The sequence below is a fragment of the Giraffa tippelskirchi genome, chromosome 8, assembly GCF_054371585.1.
Source record: "Giraffa tippelskirchi isolate mGirTip1 chromosome 8, T2T-mGirTip1v1.2.pri, whole genome shotgun sequence".
NCBI classification, from domain to species: Eukaryota; Metazoa; Chordata; class Mammalia; order Artiodactyla; family Giraffidae; genus Giraffa; species Giraffa tippelskirchi.
In genome coordinates this window covers 136,966,261-136,986,403 of record NC_137282.1, presented here as the reverse complement: position 1 = coordinate 136,986,403, position 20,143 = coordinate 136,966,261, and positions in this window count along the sequence as shown.

Here is a 20,143-nt window from a genome sequence, read left to right as displayed (position 1 = left end):
TTAAGAACCGCAGTCTCTGTGTCAGCCTCGGCCATCCTTAACATTCACTTTAACTAACCATTAGACTCAAATGTCCTATTCTCCCGACAATCATCTTAGAATTTGTTGTTTCTTCAGTTTGTTTTTCCCCCTTGTTAAAACTCACCTATTTAAGGGCCTGCCAAAAAGAAATGTCTTTCCCTGGGCTCCTCGGGCTGAGTTTGCTCAGATCTTGCAATGTCTTCCTATTGGTTCTTTCCAAAACACTAGTTACTCTGCCCTTCAGCTGATTTTAAACAGTATCAAGTGAAAGGTACTCATTTTCTAGACTTTCCTGCTCTCTCCACCCCTCTGCTGAAAGGACCAATCATATCTTTGGAAAAAATAATCTCATTTTATTGAATTATTGAGAAGAGATGCAATTTTTGGAAGCTTAACTTATTGGTGATTAAAAACCCAGCAGCAGCTGCTGGGCCCAGATATTGATCAGAAACTAGAATAATGCTATTTGCTGACTGTACTTTAAGACACCATATGCTTGCTTTTTTATTTCCAGATTTTAAAATCTCAGATTACTATTTAGGACCAAGAATTAAATCCTAGAGCTTTTTATTAATTGTCTTCTTAGCTTTTTTTAAAATATCAAAGCACACTCTCTTCAATTACCTAACATAACTTCCTGAAGAAGAGCACAAAAATAGAAAAAGAGAAGCTCACGTATAATTTTTAAAGCATAAACTTTAATGCTTTGTCCTGACCTGGTTTATGGCTCTAAAGGTTTACCAAAATTAAAATCGAGGTTTTTGCTCTCTGGTATTAAGCATCTATGGGATCCTAGCATGGATCAGATATTCTTCGCATAACTGGAACAGTGTTTAGTGTTCCACATGCCTTGTTCCATTACAACTCCATGAACAATAATTTTTTGAAAATAAGAATACTGAGATTGGGGCTTCCCTTGTGGCTCAGTGGTAAAGAATTTGCCTGCCAATGCAGGAGGCACTGGTTCGATCTCTGATCCAGGAAGTTCCCACATGCCTCGGAGCAACTAAGCCCGTGTGTCACAACTATTGAGACTGTGCTCCAGAGCCCGGGAGCCACAACGCCTGAAGCCCACACACCCTAAAGCCCATGCTCTGCAGCAAGAGACGCCACTGCAATGAGAAGCTCTCGCACTGGAACTAGAGAGGAGCCCCTGCTCGCCGCAACCAGAGAAAAGCCCACACAGCAGTGAAGACCCAGCAGAGCCAAAAAAATAAAATAAATGATAAATAAATTAAAAAAAAAAAAGAATACTGAGATTTAGAGAAATTCAGCAGCTCATGAGAGGTTATACTACTTAACTCCTAGTAGAATCTCATTAAAAAGTTTGTGGACTAAATCAATGAACAAACACTTAACCCACACAGAACATTGCTTCAAATGTGTTCAAAAGTTTTCATGGACAAAGGGGAGAAATTATATTTATTTTAGAGGAAGAAAAAGGATATGTGTCAATAAACAGTCATTTCAGGCAAACCTCCTAAAAAATAAAACTATTTCAGAGCAGTCCCCAAAAGAAATACTCCCATAATTTCCAATACAATCTCGATTTTAAATATTCTATCCTGTCAACACCGTAATTGTGCTTTTTCAATCATGTGATCCCATTTTTTAATTTCAGACTTATTGAGGTATGAAATTACAACATACTTTAAGTGTACATCATGGTAATTTGACATACATTGTGAAAGGATTTCTTTCCATTGAGTTAATTAACACATTCCTCGCTTTGTATGTTTATCTCCGCTTTGGTTTTTTTTGTTTGTTTTTTGGTGAGAACATTTAACTTACATTCTCTTAGTAAATTTCCATTATACAATACAATGTTAAATTTCAATTACAGTCACCATGTTATATATTAGAGGTTCAGATGTTATTCATCTTATGACTTAAAGTTTTTACCCTTTTACCAACCTCTCTTTATTTCCCCCAGCTTCCAGCCCTGGCAATCTCTTTTCTACTCTGTTTCTATCAGTTTGACCTTTTCTTTCTTTAATATTCTGTATATAAATGATCTCAGGTAGTATTTGTCTTTGTCTGGCTTATTTCACATAGCAGAATGCCCTCAGTTCAGTTCAGTTCAGTTCATTCACTCAGTCCTATCCGACTCTTTGTGACCTCATGGACTGCAGCATGCCAGTCCATCACCAACTCCTGGACCTTGCTCAATCTCATGTCCATTGAGTCAGTAATGCCATCCAACCATCTCATCCTCTGTCGTCCCCTTCTCCTTCTGCCTTCAATCTTTCCCAGCATCAGAGTCTTCCAATGTGTCAGTTCTTTGCACCAGGTAGCCAAAGTATTGGAGTTTCAGCTTTAGCATCAGTCCTTCCAATGAATATTCAGTGCTGATTTCCTTTAGAATTGACTGGTTGGATCTCCTTGCAGTCCAAGGGACTCTCAAGAGTCTTCTCCAACATCACAGTTCAAAAGCATCAATTCTTCAGTGCTCAGCTTTCATTATAGCCAACTCTCACATCCATACATGACCACTGGAAAACCCGTAACTTTGACTGCTACTGCTGCTGCTAAGTCATTTCAGTCATGTCTGACTCTGTGTGACCCCATAGACAGCAGCCCACCAGGCTCCTCTGTCCCTAGGATTCTCCAGGCAAGAACACTGGAGTGGGTTGCCATTTCTTTTTCCAATGCATGAAAGTGAAAAGTGAAAGTGAAGGCGCTCAGTCGTGTCCAACTCTTCAAGACCCAATGGACTGTAGCCTACCAGGCTCCTCCATCCATGGGATTTCCAGGCTAGAGTACTGGCGTGGGTTGCCATTGCCTTATCCTAGATGGACCTTTGTTGGCAAAGTAATGTCTCTGCTTTTCAGTATGCTGTTTAGGTTGGTTGTGGCTTTTCTTCCAAGGAGCAAGCGTCTTCTAATTTCATGGCTGCCATCACCATCTGCAGTGATTTTGGAGCCCCCAAAAATAAAGTCTGTCACTGTTTCCATTGTTTCCTCACCTATTTGCCGTGATGGGACTGGATGCCATGATCTTAGTTTTCTGAATGTTGAATTTTAAGTCAACTTCTTCACTCTCCTCTTTCACTTTCATCAAGAGGCTCTTTAGTTCTTCTTCACTTTCTGCCATAAGGGTGGTGTCATCTGCATATCTGAGGTTATTGATATTTCTCCCTGCATCTTGATTCCAGCTTGTGCTTCATCCATCACTGCATTTTGCATGGTGTGCTCTGCATATAAGTTAAATAAGCACGGTGACAGTATACAGCCTTGACGTACTCCTTTCCCTATTTGGAACCAGTCTGTTGTTCCATGTCCAGTTCTAACTGTTGCTTCTTGACCTGCATACAGATTTCTCTGGAGGCAGATCAGGCGGTCTGGTATTCCCATCTCTTGAAGAATTTTCCACAGTTTGTTGTGATCCACACAGTCAAAGGCTTTGACATAGTCAATAAAGCAGAAATAGACGTTTTTCTGGAACTCTCTTGCTTTTTCGATGATCCAGTGGATGTTGGCAATTTGATCTCTGGTTCCTCTGCCTTTTCTAAATCCAGCTTGAACATCTGGAAATTCACGGTTCATGAACTGTTGAAGCCTGGCTTGAAGAATTTTGAGCATTACTTTCCTAGTGTGTGAGATGAGTGCAATTGTGCAGTAGTTTTAACATTCTTTGGCATTGCCCTTCTTTGGGATTGGAATGAAAACTGACCTTGTCCAGTCCTGTGGCCACTGCTGAGTTTTCCAAATTTGTTGGCATATTGAGTGCAGCACTTCCACAGCATCATATTTTAGGATTTGAAATAGCTCAGCTGGAATTCCATCACCTCCACTAGCTTTGTTCATAGTGATCCTTCCTAAGGCCCACTTGACTTCACATTCCAGCATGTCTGGCTCTAGGTGAGTGACCACACCATTGTGGATATCCGAGTGATGAAGATCTTTTTTGTACAGTTCTTCTGTGTATTCTTGCCACCTCCTCTTAATATCGTCTGCTTCTGTTAGATCCGTACCATTTCTGTCCTTTATTGTGCCCATCTTTGCATGAAATGTTCCCTTGGTATCTCTAATTTTCTTGAAGAGATCTCTAGTCTTTCCCATTCCATTGTTTTCCTCTATTTCTCTGCATTGATCGCTGAGGAAGGCTTTCTTATCTCTCCTTGCTATTCTTCGGAACTCTGCATTCAGATGGATATAGCTTTCCTTTTCTCCTTTGCCTTTAGCTTCTTTTCTTTTCTCAGCTATTTGTAAGGCCTCCTCAGACAACCATTCTGCCTTTTTGCATTTCTTTTTCTTGGGGATGGTCTTGATCCCTGCATCCTGTACAATGTCACAAACCTCCAGCCATATTTCTTCAGACACTCTGTCTATCAGATCTAATCCCTTGAATCTATTTGTCACATCCACTGTATAATCATAAGAGATTTGATTTAGGTCATACCTGAATCATCTAGTGGTTTTCCCTACTTTCTTCAATTTAAGTCTGAATTTTCCAATAAGGAGTTCATGATCTGAACCACAGTCAGCTCCTGGTAGGGTTAATGATGACATCCTCCGAGAGGGCTTATGCCACACCCAGAACTGTTTAACCCAGGGCTCCTGCCCCTGAGTCAGGCCACTGTTGACCCATACTTCTGCAGGAGACACTCAAACACTCAAAGGCAGGTCTGACTCAGTCTCTGTGGGGTCTCCTGGTGCACACAAGGTTTTGTATGATCCCTCCGAACATCTTTGGCGGGTATGGGGTTTGATTCTAGATGCGATTTCACCCCTCCTACCATCTTGCTGGGGTTCTCCTTTGCTCTTGGACATAGGGTATGCTTTTTTGGTTGGATCCAACATTCTCCTGTGAATGGCTATTAGCGGCAAGTTGTAATTTCAGAGTTCTCTCGGGAGAAGATGAGCACACATCCTTCTACTCCATCATCTTGTCTACTCTGGTCCCTCAAGGTCCCTTTATGTTGTCACCAAAGGCTTTCCTTCTTTCTCACAGCTGAATAATATTCTATTGTGCACATTTCCACATCTTTTTTATCCATTTGACTTTTGATGAATACTTAGTTTGCTACTGTCTCTTGACTACTGTTGTGATCTCATTTTTGAAAATGTTCTTACCATAAATCATGCCTCATTTCCCATCACCCACTTACCCTCCTTCTGGAGGTCAGATACCTTGTTTTTCAAAACCTGGACCTGAAGGACAAATCTGTCTTTATTGGAGGTGTGTGATTTGTTTTATTTTTTAAAATTTGATTGCCCTACACAGCTTGCAGGATCCTAGTTCCCCAACCAGAGACTGAACCTGGGTGCTGGGCAGTCCCATCCACTGACCAACCAGAGAATTCCATTATTTACTTTTTGAAATTTACAAATCATTACGTCTCTCCAAAGAAAGAAGTTGGAATGAGAAAAGTAATGAAAAGATGGCTTAAATGAAGGGAGGGGAGAAACAATACAAAGAACATTGACTTTTTAAGTTTGTGTGTGGATTCTCTACCAATGCCAGGCCATGTCTTTTGTGTAGATTCATGCTTGCCACAAAATAAATCTCTGTGTGGATTCAAGAGACCCAAGATCCAGGATTAGTTATACTTGGATGTGTCCAAGTCACTTCAGTCATGTCTGACTCTTTGTGACCCTATGGACTGCAGCCTGCCAGGCTCCTCTGTGCATGGGATTCTCCAGGTGAGAATACTAGAGTAGGTTGCCATATCCTCCTCCAGGGGATCTTCTTGACCCAGAGATAGAACCTGCATCTCTACCATCTCCTGCATTGGCGGGTAGGTTCTTTACCACTGGGAAGCTCTTTAGTTATGCTTATTGTTGATATAAAAAGGTAACTAATGACCACAAAAAGTCAGAATTAAGTGTCCAAGGAGAGGCCCAAATTCTGGATTCCAAGAAGGAAGACATGGTTTAGAAGAGAGTGACATCTTCTATCCAATACAATAGTGTCCATAAAACTATTTAGGTGATATTATCTATTTCTAAAATTAAAGAATATCTGTTCTTCTACCATGCAAATCTAATTGGTTCTGGGAATAAAACAGTAAAAAACAAAGTTTGTTCCTTCTTTCATGGAGTTTGCATTTTAATGGAGGTGCAAGATCACTACAGAAATGTATTTAATTACTGCTGAGATAAGCACTTATTCGGTAAGCATTAATAGGAATTACAAGTGTCTCCGAAGTCATGTGGTGGGAGGTCCCTATTTTAGAGGTGGGCCAGGGGAAGTGAGAGGATGACCCTATGGTCCTCCCCCTATGTCCTCCTCCTCCTTTTGTCTGTGGAAAGCTTTAATCAAAGAATAAGCTTCATCAGAGAAATAAGAATACGCAGAAACAAAGGGAAACAGTCCAAGGAGACTAAATGATAATAATGTAGTCATTAAACATAGTTAAGGACTTTTAGTTCCTTCACAAGGGCTATAGATGATATTCTGAGCCATTTCCTGTGAGCTGTCTTATAGATACTGAAATCCCCCACCAGGTGGAAGAAGTCATTAATAATTTCATGACGACCAGACTATAGCCGTGACTTAAGCTGCCGCAGTTCCAAAAATTGGCCTCAAAGAAATGGAAACAAACCGACCCTGGAACTGAAGATTAGCTGTACCTAAAACAACAAAGATGATGCTGGTCTGACCACTGATGATCAACTTCAAGATGTCTGCCAGAAATGACTATACTGTTTCTGCATGTAGCCCCCTCCCTCTGTCTATAAAGTTCTTCCCCTCTGACTGTCAGTGGGGGGAGTTGGCCTTTGGACAGAGGTCTGCCCTCCACTCCCGTTGTCAGCATCTGAAATAAAGCAAAATTTACTTTCCACCAATCTGGCTGGTTTATTGGCATTTGAGTGGCAAGCAGCCAGATTCCACACCCTTCGGTAACAGATGTGCTTTGATAAGGTACTGGGGTAGTTAAAAGCCTCAGACGAAAGACAAGCTGTCATTTATCAGATCCAGCACTTAGCCCCGGGGGTCCTCCTGATATCCAACCCAAGACAAGAACCTGTGAAGTGCACATCTCACTCTTCTCTGGGTCTCAGCCAAAAAGATCTCAATACCACCCCGAGGACAACAGTATCCAGCATCTAGTCCCCTGAATTGTGTACTTAGTGGTTCAGTTGTGTCCAACTCTTTGTGACCCTGTGGATAGTAGCCTGTCAGGCTCTTCTGTCCATGGGATTCTCCAGGCAAGAATACTGGAGTGGGCTGTCATTTCCTGCTCCAGAGAGCAAAACTTTGGCTCTTGCTTCCCCTGCATCGGCAGTATATGAATATTGACAGTATTCTTTACCACTGAGCCACCTGGGAAGCCTGTGTTCTCCATTATACATTCCCAAGTAATCTTGAACTTCTTTTTCATAGATCTCCCTTCTTAATGCATGTCTCTTCTGCCTGACAGAAAAATTCATGGCAACAGGAACTGTGACTCTTGGTGACCAATGGTGCCCCCAGGACCAAGCACACCTTCAGAAGCATATTTTGTAGGCACTCAGTAAATATTTTTTGAGTGAATCAATCAATGAAGAGGGGGTTATTCCATGTTCGAACTGAAACCAAGAGGCAAGGCGTCAGGATGATGCAGCAGAGGTCTTGCACAGCAAGACTGGACCGTGCTGACTATTCCCCTGTTCTCTCAGGAAGAAAATCAAGAGTAGGAATTCGAGTTGACATTTATCCCTTCTCTCTTGCTTCTGAATTCTTCTGGTTATTAGTCCTGGTGCTATTTTTCAGATCCTCTAGTGCAACTTTTCCGTTATAAGCTCTTGGGCCCCAGATATTGATAAAGGAAGATTTTCTCATCCATTTATTTGTCCTTAATCTTCTTTGGCTGTCATTTTGACTTAACACCAATAATACTCAAGCAGATGGTTGTAAGTTAATGCTGCTTCCCTGGGATTTAACATATAAACTTGGGCATTAGAGGAAATGCCGATTTATTCCTCCTTTTATATAAGGAAAGCAATCACCATAAAAAAAAAATCCATCTCAGTGAATGTTTTTCCCATACAGGAAGCAAAAACCTATGCATCTCAACTGAGATAATCCAACTTGTCAACTGAGCTACTGTGAATAATGTATCTAGTGGCATTTTTTACAGAACAGTAGCCTGCATCCAGGTCCCTGGGTCCACACTTTTAAAGGACTGCTTCTATCTTAGCTGAGGACAAACTCAAACTTATCTAAATCATCTTAAGGGATGTGCAATTATTATTTTGAGCATCCCTGCCCTGTAACAAATACACTAGTGCAACATTTAATTTTTACTATAGCTGACTATTTTTTTAAATTTTCTTTATTCCTTCTTCAGGGCTTTTCTATTTCTTTGGCTGGATGGTTCCATTCTAGGTATTCTAGATATCTACTCTCTCACTTCCTTCGTATCCTACTCCAATGACCTCTTTACAGCGTGGTTCTTCCCTGGTCAACCTATATAAAAATGCCCAGCTTTCTACCTTGGGAGAAAGGTAGATATACCTTCCAGATATAATTCAGGGAGGAAGAATCCAAACACTCTGAGTTGAAAAGACTGAATAGTGAGTTTAAAAAGGTAGGAAAATATTATCTCTAATGGAGCCATAAGTCATCCAATTAAAACTGACCCAGACTTGACACAGATGTTTGAATTAACAAAGACATGAAAACAATTATTATTATAACTCTATTATATATATATATTCAAAACTTAACTAGAGACATGGGAAATATAAAAACGTCCCTAATCAAACTTCTGAAGATGAAAATTGCAAAGCCTGAGATTAAAAAAAATACTCTGGATGGTAGTATTAGATCAGAAAAGATGGCAAATTTGAAGAAAAAGCAATAGAAACTCAGAAATGAAACAAACAGAAAAAATATAATTTTATATATGTAAGTTGTCTTTTATTATTTAAATGTAGTATGAGATATATAGTATATATAAAAGTAAAGTGAATGAAAACATTACAAAGATTAGAAGTGAAGAAAAAAAAGTATAATATTGTGTGGTTCTTATGTTATATGCAAAGTGCCTATCCTTTAAAGGTAGACTGTGATCAGTTATGTGTGTAATAATTCCTAAGGCAACCACTAAAATAACAAAACAAAAAGTTGTAGCTAATAAGCCAACAAAGGAAATGAGATGATATCATAAAAGTAACAAAAGAAGGAAGAACAAAGATTAGATGATGTCTTTGTCATGGTTCTCCAGAGAAACAGAATCAACAGGGCTGTGTGTGTGTGTGTGTGAAGAGAGAGAGAGACTTATTTGAAGAAATTGACTCACATGCTTATGGAGGTTAATAAGTCCAGCAATCTCACTCACTTCTGGGTATTTTTCCAAAGAAAACAAAAGCACTAATTTGAAAAGATATGTATGCTTCTATGTGGGTATATTTACAATATCCAGTATAGGGAAGTAAATTCAGTGTCCGTCGATAGATGTATGGATCCAGAAAATAAATATTGTTGTTGTTCAGTAGCTTAGTCATGTCCAACTCTTTGCGACCCCATAGACTGCAACAAACCAGGCTATCCTGTCCTTGACTGTCTCCTGGAGATTGTTCAAAATCATGTCCTTTGAGTCAGTGAGACTACCTAACCATCTCATCCTCTGCCACCCTCTTCTCTTTTTGCCTTCATTTTCCCCAACATTAGGGTCTTTCCTAATGACAAAATTGTTAAGAATTTTCTGGCTAACTAAAGGAAGAAAAGGGCTTTCCTGATGGCTCAGTGATAAAGAATCCACCTGCAATGCAGGAGACAAGGGTTCACTCCCTGGGTTGGGACGATCCCCTGGAGGAGGAAATGGCAACCCACTCCAACATTCTTGCCAGGAAAATCCTGTCAACAGAGGAGCCTGGCAGGCTACATACTATAGGGTAGCAAAGAGTTGACCACGACTGAACAACTGAGCATGTCAAGGAAGAAAACCTCTTTGATTGCAACTGCATTATTAAAAGGCTTTTAAACCATACTTTTACTGTGCCAAGTCGCTTCAGTCATGTTTGACTCTTTGCAACCCTATGCCCACCAGGCTCCTCTGTCCATGGGATTCTCCAGACAGGAATACTGGAGTGGATTACCATACCCTTCTCCAGGAGATCCTCTTGACCCAGGAATCAAATCCACGTCTCTTATGCTTCCTGCATTGGCAGACAGGTTCTTTACCACTAGTGTTACCTGGGAAGCCCAAATCATACTTACCTGTTTTCAAGTCTGAATAGAATCACAAGCCTCATGGCTTTTTGTCTAGCTAGAAGATCACTTTTGTCAAAGAGATGATCTTCCTGTGCCTCTTACTCTGCTTTCTGGAACACATACAGACTATGATAGCATACATCCCATTGTACCTTAGTTAATCCCCTGTGCCCTTGACTATCCCCTCTGTGTAATTCTTAAATACACAGACTGTGTTTTGCTCATTATCTTTGTATACCTCATACCTTCACCTTGTCTGCCTCATAGTAAACATTCCAAAAAAGCATACTGAGTGAACAGTCTTTGTCACTGATCATTTCACATCATGAAAAACACCAGGGTCTTTGTTTCCGTTCCACCCCATCTGTGAACCTTCATCATTGACATCTACATATTATATGTATATTAGAAATTCATGGTCAGAGTAAGAATGATTGGACTGATCAGATGTGCTTTAAAGAATGTTACTCTGATTGCACTTTTCTGATTCATCAAATGTACAAAATTGGAAATTAGCATTTGTTGTCCAACAGCGTTTTTAATTTAGAACCCTTAGCCCCCCGAGATAACTATGAGCATGATGTCCTAGGGGAAACATTCCTGGAAAGTATTACTGCTCATTCTTGTCACCAGTCTGCATTTAGAGGTTGAAATCCGAAGCTCCTTATTATATATGTGGACAATGACCTTGGAAAGGATTGACTTTTCACTATCCTCATTCATCCTCAAATAATTATTTTTTCCTAAATAAACTTATCAAAGATTAGTTTGATTAAAAGGGCTTCCCTGATGGCTCAGGTGGTAAAGAATCAGCCTGAAATACAGGAGACCTGGGTTCAATCCTTGGGTCCAGAAGATCCCCTGAAGAAGGGAATGGAATGGCTACTAAGATCACATAAGCTATTTAGTCTCCTTCGGTTCTGAGACCAATTCCAGTGTGCATGCACATGCGTGCGCGCATGCACACACACACAAGCAAGTAATTCTCCAGAAAACAACAGGATGTCCTGCAATTCAACTCAGCTCTGACACTATCAATTTGAAGAAAGCTTCAGATCCCCCAGGTCAAGTAAGGACAAACTCATTTATCCTCCACCCCCCACTTCAAACACTGGCCAGTTGCAAGCCCAGGTTGTTATCTGTTTCTGATCAACTGACTACAAACTGCAGGCTCCAGATCCACCCTAGCTCAGAACACCAACTGCAAGTCCAGATGGTTACCTGTACTTCTGACCAACTGCCTATAATTTGGAGGTTCCAATGATCCCTTTTTTTGGTTCGATTAATTTGCTATACCAGCACTCAGAACTTGGAGAAATATTTTACTTACTAAATCTTACTTACTATTACTTACTTATTTACTTACTAAATCTACTTACTTACTATTTTACTTTACTTACTGATTTATTGTAAAAGGATGTAACTCGGGAACAGCCAAATGGAAGAGATGCATAGGGCAAGCTTGTTCCTCTCCCCAAATCTCAACATGTTAGCCAGACTGAGGTCTCCAAACCCTGCCCTGTTGGGGGATTTTTATGAAGCCTTCATTACACGGGAATTCCCCTTGTGGGTCAGACAGTAAAGAATCTGCCTGCAATGCAGCAGACCTAGGTTCAATTCCTCGGTCAAGAAGATCCCCTGGAAGAGGAAATGGACAACCCACTCCAGTATTCTTGCCTGGAGAATTTCATTGACAGAGGAGCCTGGGGTTGCAAAGAATCTGACACAACTGAGCGACTAACACTTTGACTTTCTTTCATTACACAGGCATGATTGATTGAATCATTAGTTCAGTTCAGTTCAGTCTCTCAATTGTGTCTGACTCTTTGTGAGCCCATGGACTGCAGCACGGCAGGCGTCATTGTCCATCACCAGCTCCCGGAGATTGCTCAAACTCATGCCATCCAACCATCTCCTCCTCTTGTCATCCCCTTCTCTTCCTGCCTTCAATCTTTCTCATCATCCTGGTCTTTGCCAGTGAGTCAGTTCTTGTCATCAGGTGGCCAAAGTATTGGAGTTTCAGCTTCAGCATCAGTCCTTCCAATGAATATTCAGGACTGATTTCCTTTAGGATTGACTGGTTTGATCTCCTTGCAGTCTGAGAGACTCTCAAGAGTCTTCTCCAGCACTACAGTTCAAAAACATCAATTCTTCGGTGCTGAGCTTTCTTTATGGTCCAACTCTCACATCTATACATGACTAGATGGACCTTTGTCGATAAAGTAATGTCTCTGCTTTTTAATATGCTGTCTGGGTTTGTCATAGCTTTTCTTCCAAGGAGCCAGAGTCTTTTAATTTCATGGCTGCAGTCACCATCTGCAGTGATTTTGGAGCCCCCCAAAATAAAGCCTCTCACTGTTTCCATTGTTTCCCCATCTATTTGCTATGAAGTAATGGGACCAGATGCCATGATCTTTGTTTTCTGAATGTTGAGTTTTATCCAGCTTTTTCACTCTCCTCTTTCACTTTCATCAAGAGACTCTTCAGTTTCTCTTCACTTTCTGCCAAGAGTGGTGTCATCTGCATATCTGAGGTTATTGATATTTCTCCTGGCAATCTTGATTCCAGCTTGTGCTTCATCCAGCCCAGCATTTCACATGATGTACTCTGCATATAAGTTAAATAATCAAAGTGTTAATATACAGTCTTGATGTACTCCTTTCCCAATTTGGAACCAGTCCATTGTTCCATGTCTGGTTCTAACTGTTGCTTCTTGACCTGCATACAGATTTCTCAGGAGGCAGGTAAGGTGGTCTGGTATTCCCATCTCTTGAAGAATTTTCCACAGTTTTTTGTGATCCACACAGTCAAAGACTTTAGCGTAGTCAATGTAGCAGAAGTAGATGTTTTTCTGGAATTCTCTTGCTTTTTCTATGATCCAGTGAATGTTGGCAATTTGATCTCCGGTTTCTCTGCCTTTTCTAAATCCAGCTTGAACACCTGGAAGTTCTTGGTTCACGTACTGTTGAAGCCTAGCTTGGAGAATTTTGAGCATTACTTTGCTAGCATGTGAGATGAGTGCAATTGAATCATTGGCCACTGGAAACTGATTCAACCTCTAGCCCATCTCCTCTCCCCAGAGGTTGAGAGGTGGGACTGAGTGGACTGACTGTCTAATCACAGGTTGGTTCCACAGGCAACCAGCCCCCATCCTTAGGTGTTTTCCCAAAATCGATCATTAACATAGCAAAAGGCACCTTTCTTGCTCTTATTACTTAGGGAATTCTAGGAGTTTTATGCCAGAAATGAGGGAAAAAACCAAATATCTATTTCTTAGTATAAATCACAATATCACAGGTCAAAATTATCATTTTCATGAGAGTCCAATTAAATTAAGTGCCTGAGTCTTTTTTATGTCAGTTCTCCTGGTATCTTACTGGCATTTTTTTATTCTTTTAAAACTAAAATAAGTATTGTGGAGCCCCAAGGATGAAAGCTTCTTTGGTGGCTCATATGGTAAAGAATCTGCCTGCAAAGCAAGAGACCTGGGTTCGTTCCTTGAGTCAAGAAGATCCCTTAGAGAAGGCAACCCTCTCTGGAATTCCATGGACAGAGGAGCCAGGTGGTGTACAGTCCATGGGGTTGCAAAGCATCGGTCATGACTGAGTGGTTAATACACAAGGACAAAAAACCAGATGAGCTAGAAGGGTCTTGAAATGCAGGAACAGGGAAAAAAAAAAAAAAAAAAGACCCTTTTCGCCCTTCCCACCATGTTGTAACCATTGCAGAATTTTTGAGTCTGCCCGAGTAGTATGGCCTTTCCCTGCTCCTGCCCCATTTGAGGAAAACATATTTGCCTTACTCTTCTCCCATCCTGTGTAGGAAATGTATATGTACCTCATCCAATCAGGAAATGACTTACAAGACCTCTATCCTGCTCCTTGTCCCCTGGCTATTAAAACAGACCAAGGACCCACATTTGAGGGGTGGGCTCTTCCTGGCTATCAGGAAGTTTCCTTGCTGTACTGGCAGCTACCCCCTACCCCCCACTGCTCTAATAAACTTTATTCTCCTTTCATTCTGCTTCATGTCTGGAAATTCTTTTCCAACTCATGCACAGATCATGACATTTATATTATTAAAAAGACTATAATATATCCTTACTGAACTTTCTTTGTTTCTAGTTGCTATTCTAAACTGTAAAGATTTGGGCAGGGGTGGGTTGTTCTGTTGGTCTTTGTAGCACACAGGATCTCTGTTGCAGTATGCAGGATCTTTCCTTGCAGCACAGGGACTCCAGAGTGTGTGGGCTCAGTTGTTGCAGTGTGCAGGCTTCAGAGTACTTGGTCTTAGTTGCCCCTCGGCATGTGGGATCTTAGTTCCCCAACCACGGATGGGACCCACATCCCCGGCATTGGAAGATGAATTCTTAACCACTGGACCTCCAGGGAAGTCCCACGTAAAGTTCTTCTTTAAATCATTGTTTTGTAAGCTCAGTATCCTACCAAAACAAGAGGTTAACTCATAAATCCAACAGGAGGTGAAGGATTTGTTAAACAAGGATTTGTATGGCAATATCATGGAAATGCAATACTTCTCTTTAGCTTTAGATGAGTTATACGGTATAACAGACTCTGCTCAATGAATATTTTGGGTATGCATTGTCTCAAAAGACTTACCAATTTACCAAAAAAGCATTGGAAATCCACAACTTAAAAAATTTGAGCTGGTACCACAGATATTCTCAAATCTTTCACATGTGTCAAAGAAAAATTTCTACCAGATACGAAAAATTGGTTTCTGCCACCACAGACAGTGCTCTGGATGTTTTAGATCAAAATCTATGTTTACTGTAATTAACCATAAGCATAAAATCCATGTTTATTGGAATTAAACATAAACAAGATGCTCATGCTTTCCTCACTGCTTCATTCTAATGTGTGATACATATTGAAAATATTTTTCTTCACTTTTTGGAAATAGTCTCTATGAAAAGTATCATAGATACAGTTATTATATATATGCAAATGTCAGAATTCATCACCAGTTTGTGGACTTACTTAAAGAAATAGAAATCAATGAGTTTAATTATCTTGTATTCTTTGTGAATGTCCACTGGTTGAATTTGTGAAGATTCTTACGAGTATTTATTGTATTGCTAACTCCAATTCAAAATTTTCTTGAAACAAAAGAAATGCCTTTCAAATATCCCGTAATCAAAGACAAAAAATCAGGAGTTTGATTTATGTTTCCTAACTGGTATCACATTGCGTATAAATGAGCTAAATTTTCAAGTTCCAAGGAAAAAAAGAGCTTATTGTAACCTAACTAGAGAGGTAAGAAAACTTATGTTAGCATCAAAACTTGCAAGTTTCTTAATACTTATTGTCACATATTTTTCTAACATAAATTAACATAAAGAAGATTTTTTATTATAACTGACGATGTTATATAAACTGGCTACAAACACTACAGGAAGTTTTGAATGATGCTTTCTTAACACTGATAAATTTAAACTTGCTTTTCAATATTAACAACATGCCTTTGAAACTGATGTTAATAGTACTGAGTTGGCACAAAAGTTAATCAATTTATGAAACTTGAACAGATATATTTTTGAAAAGTATATGCTTTTGCTTCAAAAGTTAGATCAAGTATTCTAAAACAGATAAACCAGTTTTGTCCATGTAAATATAAATATTAAATAATAATATAAATTAATTTTTTGGCACTTGATTCAGGTGTTGAAAACTTTCAAATTTGGTTGGAACAATCTGGATATGTGAGTTTATGTTTACCTTTTCAAATGTAAATTTTATGAAATTTAAATAGGGATCAAATAGAGCACTTGCATTGAGATATGCTGTAAGTATAGAACATACACCATATGCTAAAGGCTAAATTCAAAAAAATTTCATTAATGATTTTCTGCTAATTACACATTGAAGTAAAATATGACTAAAATAAATATTACCTACTCTTTTACTTTGTAATGCAGCTGCTAGAAAATTTAAAATAAGAATTATATATGTGAATAGCATTATATTTCTATTGGGCTATGCTGATATAGAAGACAATTTGAACAGCAAGAATGAGCAACATTCTAATTAACATGTATAGAATACTGCATTCAACAACTGTGGAACACATATTTTCATGTGCACGTGTAACATTTACCGAAACTGATCACATGCTGAGCCCTAAAGCTAGTGTCAATAATTTTCAAACAATTTAAATTATCAAAAGTGTGTTCTAAAGCTTATGAGTACACTTGCTGTACACTTATAATAATAAAAAGAAACAGAAGAAATAAAAGTATCCAAGGCTATTATAATACTCAAAGAAACAAAAATATCCCAGATGTACATATTATGCGATCATTAAAATGGAAAGCATGAAGAACAAAAACTACATGTGGGAAATAAATGTTGCATAAAAACATAGAACTCAAAACAATATACATACCTACACACATGTAAACAGCATGCATTTTAAAAACCAATATTATACAAAGGGGCCTTAGAGGGTATTTTAGATACTATTTTCAGTAAAATTGTTAAAGATTATATTTTAATATTTCTTAAGCATGTTTATTATTAGCTTGGAAAGGTGAGATCTCACATAATGGTATTTCTGAATTACAAAAAAAGAAAAATAAAAAACGAAAGGACATTATACCATGACGTAGCACTATAATTTGAACTTTACAGTTAGATTTTTTTACAGGCTCAACTTGGTTGACTCAGGGGTAGAGAATATGTCTGTAATGCAGGAGACCAGGGTTCGATACCTGGGTTGGGAAGATCCCCTGGAGGAAGGGAGGGTAACCCACTCCAGTATTCTTGCCTAGAGAACCACATGGACAGTCTACAGGCTACAGTTCATAGGGTCGCAACCAGTCGGACACAACTGAAGCGACTCAGCACACATGTACACAAGGCTCAACTTAATTTCTAATTCACACAGGTTTCTGAAATGATCATTCAATATTTACCTTCAAAAAAACCAGAAATCTTTACCACTGGAATCTAATAATAGGATTTAATTTGTAAGAAATCCATTAACAAAATAACTATTATGATTCGTAAGTAGACAAAATATATTTTCTTTAATTTCTGGGCCAATTGGTAGAGAGTTGGAAGAGATTTTCTTTTTTTCTTCTTTTTTTATTTCTTTTTTAGAAAATAAAATAGGCGCTACTTTCAGAAGAAAAAATAAATGAGCCATTCAGTTTCCTTTGGGTTCAATATAGGCAGAAATAGGATAGGAAACAAGCCATTTTAGAAAATGACACTTTCCTTTATATTTGCACCTTCAGTACTTGTTTCACAGTGACCAAGAATGTGTGAATATCGTCCACCAGTTGGCTGATTTAGAAGAGCTGTGCTCTACAAACTCCGGAGTAGCCTAAACTTTTAATTGGGCGCTAAAAAAAAAATAAAATAAATAACCCTTGCAGCAATCAGGAAGTTCAATATCATAAGTAAAAAGGATAATAGGCAAGGAGCCATCAAAAAGCTATATTTATTTTAAGAGCAAAGATTAAATTGGCTTACTAGGGAGAGAAAAGTGAATTACAGTAAACTTCTACAGATCACCTGGCTCCCATTAACACGTTGGAAGAGTCTTGGTAGCAAGAACCAAAGCACACTTTTCTTCTCTCCCTGTAACTTCAGGATGATGAAGATTGTAGATTAAAATTTTCCAAATTTCCCTCTATCTGGCCTTGCTATTTCATCAATACTATTCCTCACCTTATTTTTAAAATTATGCCTTTATTTTGTGTCTTCTTCCCTTGTGTGTGTATGTGTATTCAGTCGTGTCTGACTCTTTGCGACCCTATGGACTGTGGCCCTCCAGGCTCCTCTGTCCATGGGATTTCCCAGGCAAGAATGCTGAAGTGGGTTGCCATTTCCTCCTCCGGGGGATCTTCTGACCCAGGGATTAAACCTGCATCTCCTGGGTCTACTGCACTGGCAAGTTGATTCTTTATCACTGAGCCACCTGGGAAGCCCTGTCTTTTTCCTTTAAGCTACTTCAAATCTTATGTGATATAGCAGGATTATTGGTGAAGAAAAAAATTCAAAATACCTAAGTCAGATAAATATTAAATTTATTTATATACTTTATTGTCAAGATCCAGTAGCATAACCTATTAATGCTGCGTCTCAATAAACCATTCTTCATTTTCTCTCTTCTTAACCTGTCATTTATATGTATATTACAAATTTATGAATATGCTGATTCTTACCTTAATGGGTTTTACCTCCTTTTGAATTCATTCATTCATTTTTTTTTTTTTAATTCATGACAGTAGGAGACCTAGTTGAAAGCTGTAAAGAGCATATCCTGACCACCGGCCACCTATACTAGAAGGGTGCACAATCGAGCAAGTGATCAATAACACATAATAGCATTTCTGTTTGTAAAATGGCATGATCAGTGCTGGCTGGCATGATAGAAAGATCTAAAGGGCAATTCTGAACATCTCTCTGCTAGTGACATGTATGCCCTTCTACCAGTTGCTCTCCATTCTGCAGCCAAGACCTCTGTAGACTTCTCAGTGATTCCAGGCAGAGTATAGAAGCAAGGACATCTTTTTGCAATGTGGTGTGCCTTTCTTTATGACCTCAAAATTGCCTAAATTCAAAAGCCTACTTTGTAACCTCTCTTCAAAAGCATTCATGAGTCTACAGTTAGAATAGTCTTTCATTCCTCAATCAGCGGGTACCAGATCCATTTATCAAGCATCAATACTCTCATCCCTGCCTTCTTGGATTTCCATAAAACTTGCTATGAAGGCAAACAAATCAAAATGGACTGCTCCCTGAAGAAAGCCAAGCATATGAAAGTATTGATAACTATATCAAGTAAATTGACAAGATGCTCCAACCTCTGCTTATTCATTGAAAGGCATCAAACCTTCTCTTAAATCTTTGGTTATTGTGGTCACAGTTAGTAACCTGGCTGTGCTCAGCCTCTCAGTCGTGTCCAATCTTTGTGATCCCATGGGCTATAGACTGCAGACTTCCAGGCTTCTCTGTCGGTGGGATTTTACAGGCAAGAATACTGGAATGGATTGCCATTCCCTTCTCTGGGGGATCTTCCTGATCCAGGGATTGAACCTGCATCTCTTGCATCTCCTGCACTGGCAGGCAAATTCTTTACTGCTAGCACCACCTGGGAAGTAACCTGGCTATAAAGTGTCATACCTGGGAGGAGATCAGAAGTTGCCTTTTGATGCTCCAGACAAATATACTGAATACTAGCTGATTTTTTTCCAAAGTGTAAAATAGATTCTCATATCACATAAAATACCAAAAGTTAATATAAATAGTATTAATTAATATTAGCAAGAACAGCTTACTGAAAAAATACATAATCATATCAAGTTACAGACCCTTAAGCTATAAAGCAGTAATCTCAGCTGGTCCAAGACAATAATGATTATTATTCATACTTTTTAAAACTATCCTTGCTAAAATCATGGCCAACTATTAATTTTTGTCTTTAGCACTTTGAAGGAAAAAAAATCTTGGAAGGGATAGGAGTGGATTGATTGTCCTTATAAGACCTCTGTAAGGTTTTCCAAAGAGATGCTTCACAGTTTGTATACTTAGATGGACTTAAAATTTCCCAGAAGTAGTTAATGCCATGGAAAGGATTTGTAAAGCACGCTCTTCTTCCTGACACATGAAGTCCACTAAAATCTTTCTTCTATCATATACTTCTTCTAGAAGTATAAAGGTATAAAAATCTTGAAAGATGTATGATCTTTAAAGATAAGTGGGTCAAAATATATTTTGAGTCTGGCAGCCACCAATGGTGCCACTTACCCCCTTCTGCAGAGAAGCAGCATGGCTGGACACCCTCCCGCCATGGCTTCTGTTCTGTGCTAATATTGCTGACATGAAAATAGACTACTTTTACAACAGTAATGATGTTATAATTGACAATTAACTTTTTAAAGCCAGAAACTTGCTATACATTTTGGTATTGATATGGTTAGATTTTTTTCACCTTTGCTAAGATATAACTG